Source organism: Epinephelus fuscoguttatus, linkage group LG12 (assembly GCF_011397635.1).
Source record: "Epinephelus fuscoguttatus linkage group LG12, E.fuscoguttatus.final_Chr_v1".
Classification (NCBI taxonomy): Eukaryota; Metazoa; Chordata; class Actinopteri; order Perciformes; family Serranidae; genus Epinephelus; species Epinephelus fuscoguttatus.
Genome location: NC_064763.1, coordinates 19,251,194 through 19,258,871, shown reverse-complemented (window position 1 = coordinate 19,258,871; position 7,678 = coordinate 19,251,194).

Below are 7,678 nucleotides of genomic sequence, written 5' to 3'. Positions count from 1 at the left end.
CGACTAACAAGTCTAAGCTAAGTTTTTGTCTTTACCAACTGTGTGTTGAACATGTCTTTGTCTTTCCCCGTCTGACTTCATTCTCAACCTACAGTAGAAAATTGCTCGTTATAAAATAAACTCAGCAACAAACCTTTAAATATGTATTTAGTCATTAGGGCTGAGAATGTGTCAATGATTTACCGTACTTCCTTTATATCACATAAAAAAATGAATGCCAAAAGTTATTTGTTTTACTACTACTTTATATTACTATTACTGAAGTCTGCTGCTAAATTCAGCTTCATGTCTCACTCAGAACAGTTTTTAATAAATCACAAGTTAAAAAAACGTGTAAACTGCGTCGTTAACGCAGACGAGCGGAGGATTAGCTACAGTTAGTTAGTTAGTGAATTATGTTAAATGTTTGCCCAATATGTTAGTATCTCTTAATAAATCATCAGAAATCATAAATCATCTTTAGAAGGAGCAGATATTTACCTTAAGCTAGCTTGGTTCATGTTAAAGTTAACAATATTTTAACGGAGCGAGGCAAGCTAACTGCTAGCGTGCTCAATTGAAAAGGAAAAGAAAACCAGTGCTTTGAGATGGCTGTCAGAGATGGCAGAGGTATGATCACATATCTTGTTTGAGCTATAAGTGTGTTCCACGTTTTATTTCCCATTTACTCCTGGAAAGAAGAATACTGTAAACAAACTGTTACCATTGGAAATTGCTGGTTTCGGTTCAACACCGGATGTCGTACACATAATTCACGTAAGGTATCATGGGGGCTAGGAATAAGGTGAATAAAGATCTTAAGATATTAATAAGCTCTGACGTTATTGTTTCTTTTACCAGTACTTTTTAAAGTTTTGGTTTCACTTATCACGCTGCAGCCACACACACACACACACACACACACACACACACACACACACACACACAGCAAAGTGAAGTCAGACGACAGGCTGCGGTGCTCTTTTTTTATTCTGTTTCTGTCAGTTTGTGATGTGCCTGGATCTGATATGTGACCAAATATATATATATATATAATTTTTAATGTGAAACAATAAATTCTGCTATTTTTTTTACTAAATTCATTTGCTGAAAAAAAAAAGTTTTCATTAGGTTGCTTGGTGTTGAAAATGTCAGGCCTATCGACATTTCCTGGTTTTAAAATCCGGCCCAATTGAATTTGTAATTGAATAGCCCTGGTTTAAAGTGTGCCTCTGGAAAACCTCTATTTGGAGAGCCTTGTAGCTGTAACACTTCACCCTACCCCTCGATCCCAACAAGGATCAGGACACCCTTCCCCTAGATGTAAACATGCAATACAGAGGGGTAAGGGCAAGGAGTGTATTGGGATTGGGCCAAAGTGTTTGATGAACCCCCAACACACCCGTTCATATAAAAAGCTGTCACACCTCTCCCTCCAAAAAATTACACGCATTTTCCATTTTCTTCTTCTTAAAATAATTCAAGCCGTGCTGGTTCTCCAAAACAAGCAAATGTACTTCTTGAAAACTTTCTTTCAACACCTCGTGTCAGTGCAGGCTCATTGGAGAGAGTGTCTCATTTCAGGGTCTGTCAGTTTGTTTCGGAGAGTCTGTTCTTGCCTCTGCTCCACCTGTGAATTATCAGCCTTGATGTCAGGCAGCGTTGGCATGTCTGCATCTGCAGCCTCACCTGTAGTATTATTATTATTATTATTATGTCTCTGCTCCTCCAGACCCCACAGAGCACGCTCAGGTTGGCACAGACCATGGGAACTGCCCCTGAGGGGGATCACAGGCTGTAAGATGATGGATGAGTGCGAAGGGGCGCTGATGTTCTACCTGCAACTCCAGCCCTGTTGGCTAATTCCTTAGACCACTTCAACTTTTCATCACGCACTAAAACCAACACGCCATCCCCGACGCCTCGAGGGCTCGGCTTTTTCGTAATCTGAGAAACTGAGTGCGGGAGGCTGGTGCTTGTAATTGTCCTGTTTTTATAGTGGTGAAATGTGTAGAATCTGAGCCTCTGTTGTATCCTGTCTGTTGCCTGGTGATCTGTCTCTGCTCCAGCTACGGGGAAGACAATGGTTGTGCTGTTGCCTAATCTCAGCTTCTATCTCCTGTCAAGACTGCTGTTATTTTTAACAGACTGGTAGGTTAGGTTTGTTTGATACAGTAACTTACAGTATTGTGTGTTTGTTTTGTTTATTCTAACCTACTATTGAGTGCAACAAACCAGGTACAGGGTCATTTAAAGCACCATTTTATAAATAAATCACTGGTAACTTTGATATAGCAAAGAAATGAAATGATAGTACAGACAGAAAAGCTTACTCTGTGTTCTGCAAACAGTTTCAATCTATGAATATGATAAGCTGAGGGTAAAATCGAGGGCTAAATGTGTCTTTAGAATCAAACCAGATGCGTGAGTCATTTCCTTGTCTCATTGTTCAGTTCTCTGTAGTTCAGAGTTCAGCCTGCTCATCACACCCTGATGAATGATGGATGAAGTCAGTGCCTACATCACATTAGTCACAGGGCCTTGGGTGAAGTAAAACCAAGAAGCCAGACTCCATTTTGCAGAGGAGCTGCCCAACAGGTGTTTCTCCAGCGGCCTCAGAAATGAAGCTCGAGGTTGTTGTTTTTTTACTGACAGGATGTGGCGTAACCTGCTGAATATGTTATTCGTTCAGTGGCCCCCGACATTTAGGATCGTAGCAAAAGGTGCAGGAGTTTAATTTAATAAAGAAAGCATAAGCATGGAGGTTTCATAAGATTCAAGTGCCCAGTGCAGTTAACTGGTGTCATAAACTCAGGACAGGTAATTACAGGGTGTGAGACAGGTGACGCAATGATGCGTACAAGTTCATTAGTGTTCCTGCAAAATGAAAAGCCAGTGTTAAGCAACATTAAGGTTTTCGGGTGACGTGTGGCAGGGGTTCACTTCACTAAGGCTGTTATGGTTAACTAAATCTAAAATAAATATAAAAAAAGATAGATAGATAGATAGATAGATAGATAGATAGATTTTTCATTCATTTTAACCTTAAGTTTTGTTCATTTTTAATTCACTGGAAATGACAATGAGATATAATGTGTTTTGTCGATACTGTGTAACTCAGAACAGGAATTCTTGTACTTGACATTTCAGAAATATTGTAGTTTTTACTCCACTACATTTATTTGATAGCTATAGTCAACAGTTTCTTTACATACAAAACATATAACTAGCTTCAGAAATGTGACTTTTGTATGTTTAAAGGTCAAGTGTGTAGAATTTAGGGGCATGTAATGGCAGAAATTGTGTTAAATATTCATTTTCATTGGTTTAAAATCGCCTGAAAATAAGAATTGTTGTGTTGTTGTTACCTACCTGTTACAGGATAAGTTTCAGTTTTGCAACCTCACCACTAGATATCACTAAATCCAGGGTTGCTCCAATGACCTAAAATTTGGAAAACCACAAAAACCACTTGGTTATGGTTAGGAAAGGATCATGTTTTGGCTTAAAATACCCATGTTTGGTGGCACAGATGCTGGACAAGCAGAAATGGGTTGGTGACAAACACAACGCTTTTTAGGCACAAACGTCCCTAGGAAACTGTAACTAACTCCAGGGAGTGCTTATTTTCCATAGACTGTAAAAATAATGGACATAGCAACCGTGACGTCACCCACTAGTTTGATGACATGTTCATTTCTGCCATAAAGTTGGGCATTTTGGGATGTGGGTCTGTGGGGGTTGAGGCTTCTGAAGGAGGTCTCAAGCGGCTTTTCAAAGAGCTGCACCTTTTGGCACTTGCGTGTGGAGGTTGCCACTTGGAGAAACAGGATTTTGGTCAATGGCTTTTAGGATTACGGGCTACTGGAGAGGTGGGCTTTTGGTGCAACAAAACATTTTATAGATGAATTGGGCTTCTTAATTTGGCTCTCTGGAACAATGGCATGGCACCCTTAAACCTACACACTATTTTAAAAAGAGGACTTTTACTCGCAACAGAGTTTTACATTGTGGTATTTCTACTTCTACTTAAGTAAATGATTTGGATCACACATTACTTTAATCTCCCTATTTAGTATTCATAATCAGTGCATAAACATGTAGTAAAATATTTTATAGAGCTGATAAACGCTTTAATATATCCTTATTAAGTGAAGTGGGTCAAAGGAAGGTTCTCAAGCAGTAATGAGATGGATGAATAAGTGAGTTTACCTTGAATTAAAGTACTGCAGCAGCGGCAACCTAATTAACTAAATGGCCTTTAGAGTGCTCTCTCCAGTATAATGCACCCTTCACACACAAGAATGGATGCGTCATAAAAATATAGCTTTATTTGATATAAAATGTCATAGTTTTTACAAATTACTGTCCAATACAGTACTATGTTGGATTTAAGCTGCAATACCATGTTGCAGCTAAAAAGAATTCAGTTTTTTGTGGCCAGTTCCCTGGACAGCGTTGATGAATGAGTGTCTCCAAGATTGCAAGACTCCCTTCTTGTCAGACGAAGTGTCTGGTTGCTCCTTTGTTTGACTATGATAGGGACTTTTCAGTTTGGCTGAGTCACACCTCTCACTCACTCTGAGGGACCAGCAACAAAGCGGTCATGACCACAGAGCATGCTGAAGTGATGCAAGAGCCTTATCAAGATATAGCGGTGAACAAAACAGCAGGTTAATGGCTGTAATATCTCTGAAGTGAAGAAAAATCAAAGCATATCTGTCAGAAAACGACGTTTCTTTTTTCCTCCATCACCCCCACACCTCCTGTCCTCACAATTTCACTTGCAGATGATCTGAAAACAAAAGCAGCAGGCGATGGTAACAACATCTGTTCTCCGTTCTGTGACTGGCTGCTGGGAGAATGGAGCTCATACAGAGTGCTCTGGGCTGTTTTTCTCCCCACTCACTCTTATTTTAACCTCACAGAACTGGCTGAACAAGATCTCAGGCTCAGACTCAGTTAAGACGCAAGGCAAGCTGCAACATGTGGATGCAGCGTCAGGGTGGAAATATGGATGTGGGCACGCTCAGCATTGATGAATTATGTGATTTATGGCTAACTAAGCAAGGGGTGAACATGCCATTCAAAATGTCAAGTAAAAAGTAATTCAGTGGAAGACATAGTTGGCACGTAGTTAAAGCTGATTAAGAAGAGGAAATATTATTGATGTTAAGCAGACATTACAGAGCTGAGAAGTGATTTTAAACACCCCAACGCCAATTATTTTTAACATCTTTAACTAAATTGTTGGTCTATTTAAAGTATATTAAAAGGGAAATGTAGTTTTCTGTAAAGGTTAAAGGTTCAGTGTGAAGAATTTTGTTGTCTGAGAATGAGGCAATTATATCTAGGGAGCGGACAAACCAAACACTGGCTCTAGATAGGGCCATTTGTGATTTCACGTTAGCTGTCGTTTGCAACCCCTTTGCAATGAGTTGTCAGAAAAACACAGACTTTTATAACATGAAACTGTTTTATTCTGTGTTTTTACCACTTTAAATCACAGCGTCTGCTTTATTTTGGAGAGGAAGAGACCTCTGCAAAAAACATTCATCCCCAGGTACAAACCTCCTGAACATCTGGATCTTAGGTTATCAGAGAAAAAAAGAGAGCACACGTTAGCAGGTTCTGGGCTAGCGGCCCATCTCCGACATACCAAACAGCATTGGAAAAACACTGATTTTAACATGAAAGTGTTTTATTCATTTTTTTTACCCGTTTCAATCACCAGATTCATTTATTTTGGAGAGGAGGAGACCTTTGTGGATAATTCAGCTTCCCATAAAAACCTCCTGAACAATAAACACAGACGGAAATCTAATCAGGATTCAGCTGGTTGCAATCTGCAGTCCTCACCGCTAGATACTACTAAATCTTACACACTGTTCCTTTAAGTCTGAGAACATAATCACTGAGTGCAGTAAGGTTAAAGTCCACTCTGAGGAGGGAAAGCATCTGTGCAATGGGAAAACATGCCCATATCACCACACAGTAACCAGTGTGCTGCCACTGTGTCAACATGTGTCCCTTCTGATAGTTAATGGAGCAGCTTGGGGACGTGTCCAGATCTGTTTGCAGATGATATCAGCCTTGGCACCTTCTGAATCCAGCTTTGCAATAAATTGACATGATCGTGGCTGCAAATGAAGTCTGATCAGCAGAGACACTACTATGTCATGTGATGGTGTGTTTGGATGCCAGTAAGGCTTATAGTCCTGTAATAGCATTAACTTGTTGGATCTGTTGTGGGCGTTTTGATTTGAGTTTTTGAGCTCAGGTGTTCAGTTAAGAGCTCCACAGCATATTTATTGGGACTAGTTGTGGGTTTATTTAAGAGCTTATTCTGGGTGCTTGCATACACAAGGTCTCTGTGTAATTGTGTGATCTAGATACACAATGATGGAGGCTGCAAAGCTGAAGGCTGCCAGATGGGCCAGAGCGCTATAAAACCTAAGCTTTGACCAAACAGAAACCACAGAATGTACATATACATGTAGCCTTGGCTGTGTTTCCCTCTGCTCCAGGACATGTAGGGGGCATGTCCGGATTGTGAGACAATGGGTCCCTGGGCACAGACATGCAGAAGGTCCCACCACCTCTCCTAAATAGGTAGAGGTAGATATTAAGATGTTTTGGGGGGCATTTTTTGTTTTACTGTTATGAGAGTGAAGAGAGAAGGGAGGATTTGCAGCAGAAGGCCTTGGGCCAGACCTAAACCCCAGCTGCTGCAGACCCAACCCCAGTTGTATGCATTCTACCCTGTGACCTAAAGGGGCACCCAGACACACCAACTTTGTAGGTGTTTAGTGTCTCTTTGTGGTAATTTTGAATCTCTTTGTAGTGATTCTGTGCTTCTTTGTGGTTGTTTTGCCCCATATTCCTGTGAATCTCTTTGCAGCTGCTTTGCATCTCATAGTTGTTTTGTGTCTCTTTGTGGTAATTTTCTTGTCTCTCTGTAGTCTTTTTGGTGTGTCTGTGGTTGTCAATCCTTTTTTGTAGTCCTTTTGCATCTCTTTGTATTTGTGTAGTGTCTCTTTGTGGTCATTTTGTGTTTCTTTATGGTTGTTTTGCCCCTTTTCATAGTCATGTGAGTGTGTGTCTCTTTGCCATTTTTTTCCATCTCAAAGTTGTTTAGTGTCTCTTTATGGTAATTTTCTTGTCTCTCTGTAGTGTTTTTTTGGTGTGTCTGTGGTTGTTATCCCTTTTTGTAGTCCTTTTGTGTCTCTTTGTAGTTGTTAAGTGTCTCTTTGTAGTCATTTTGTGTTTCTATCTTGGTGTTTTGCCCCTTTTTCATAGTCGTGTGAGTCTCTATGCAGCTGTTTTGCATCCTGTAGTTGTTTTGTGTCGCTTTGTAGCATCTTGAATCTCTTTGTGGTAATTTTGTGTTTCTTTATGGTTGTTATGCCCCTTTTTTATAGTCACACAAGTTTCTGTGAGTCTCTTTGTAGCTGTTTAGCATCTCATAGTTGTTTTATGTCTCTTTCTGGTAATTTTCTTGTCTCTCTGTAGTTTTTTTGGTGTGTCTGTGGTTGTTATCCCTTTTTGTAGTCCTTTCGTGTCTCTTTGTAGTTGTGTAGTGTCTCTTTGTGGTCATTTTGTGTCTCTTTATAGCCATTTTGAATATCTTTGTAGTCATTTTGTGTTTGTTTCTGGTTGTTTTATGCATCTGTCTGTGGTCTTTTTGTGTCTTTTCGTA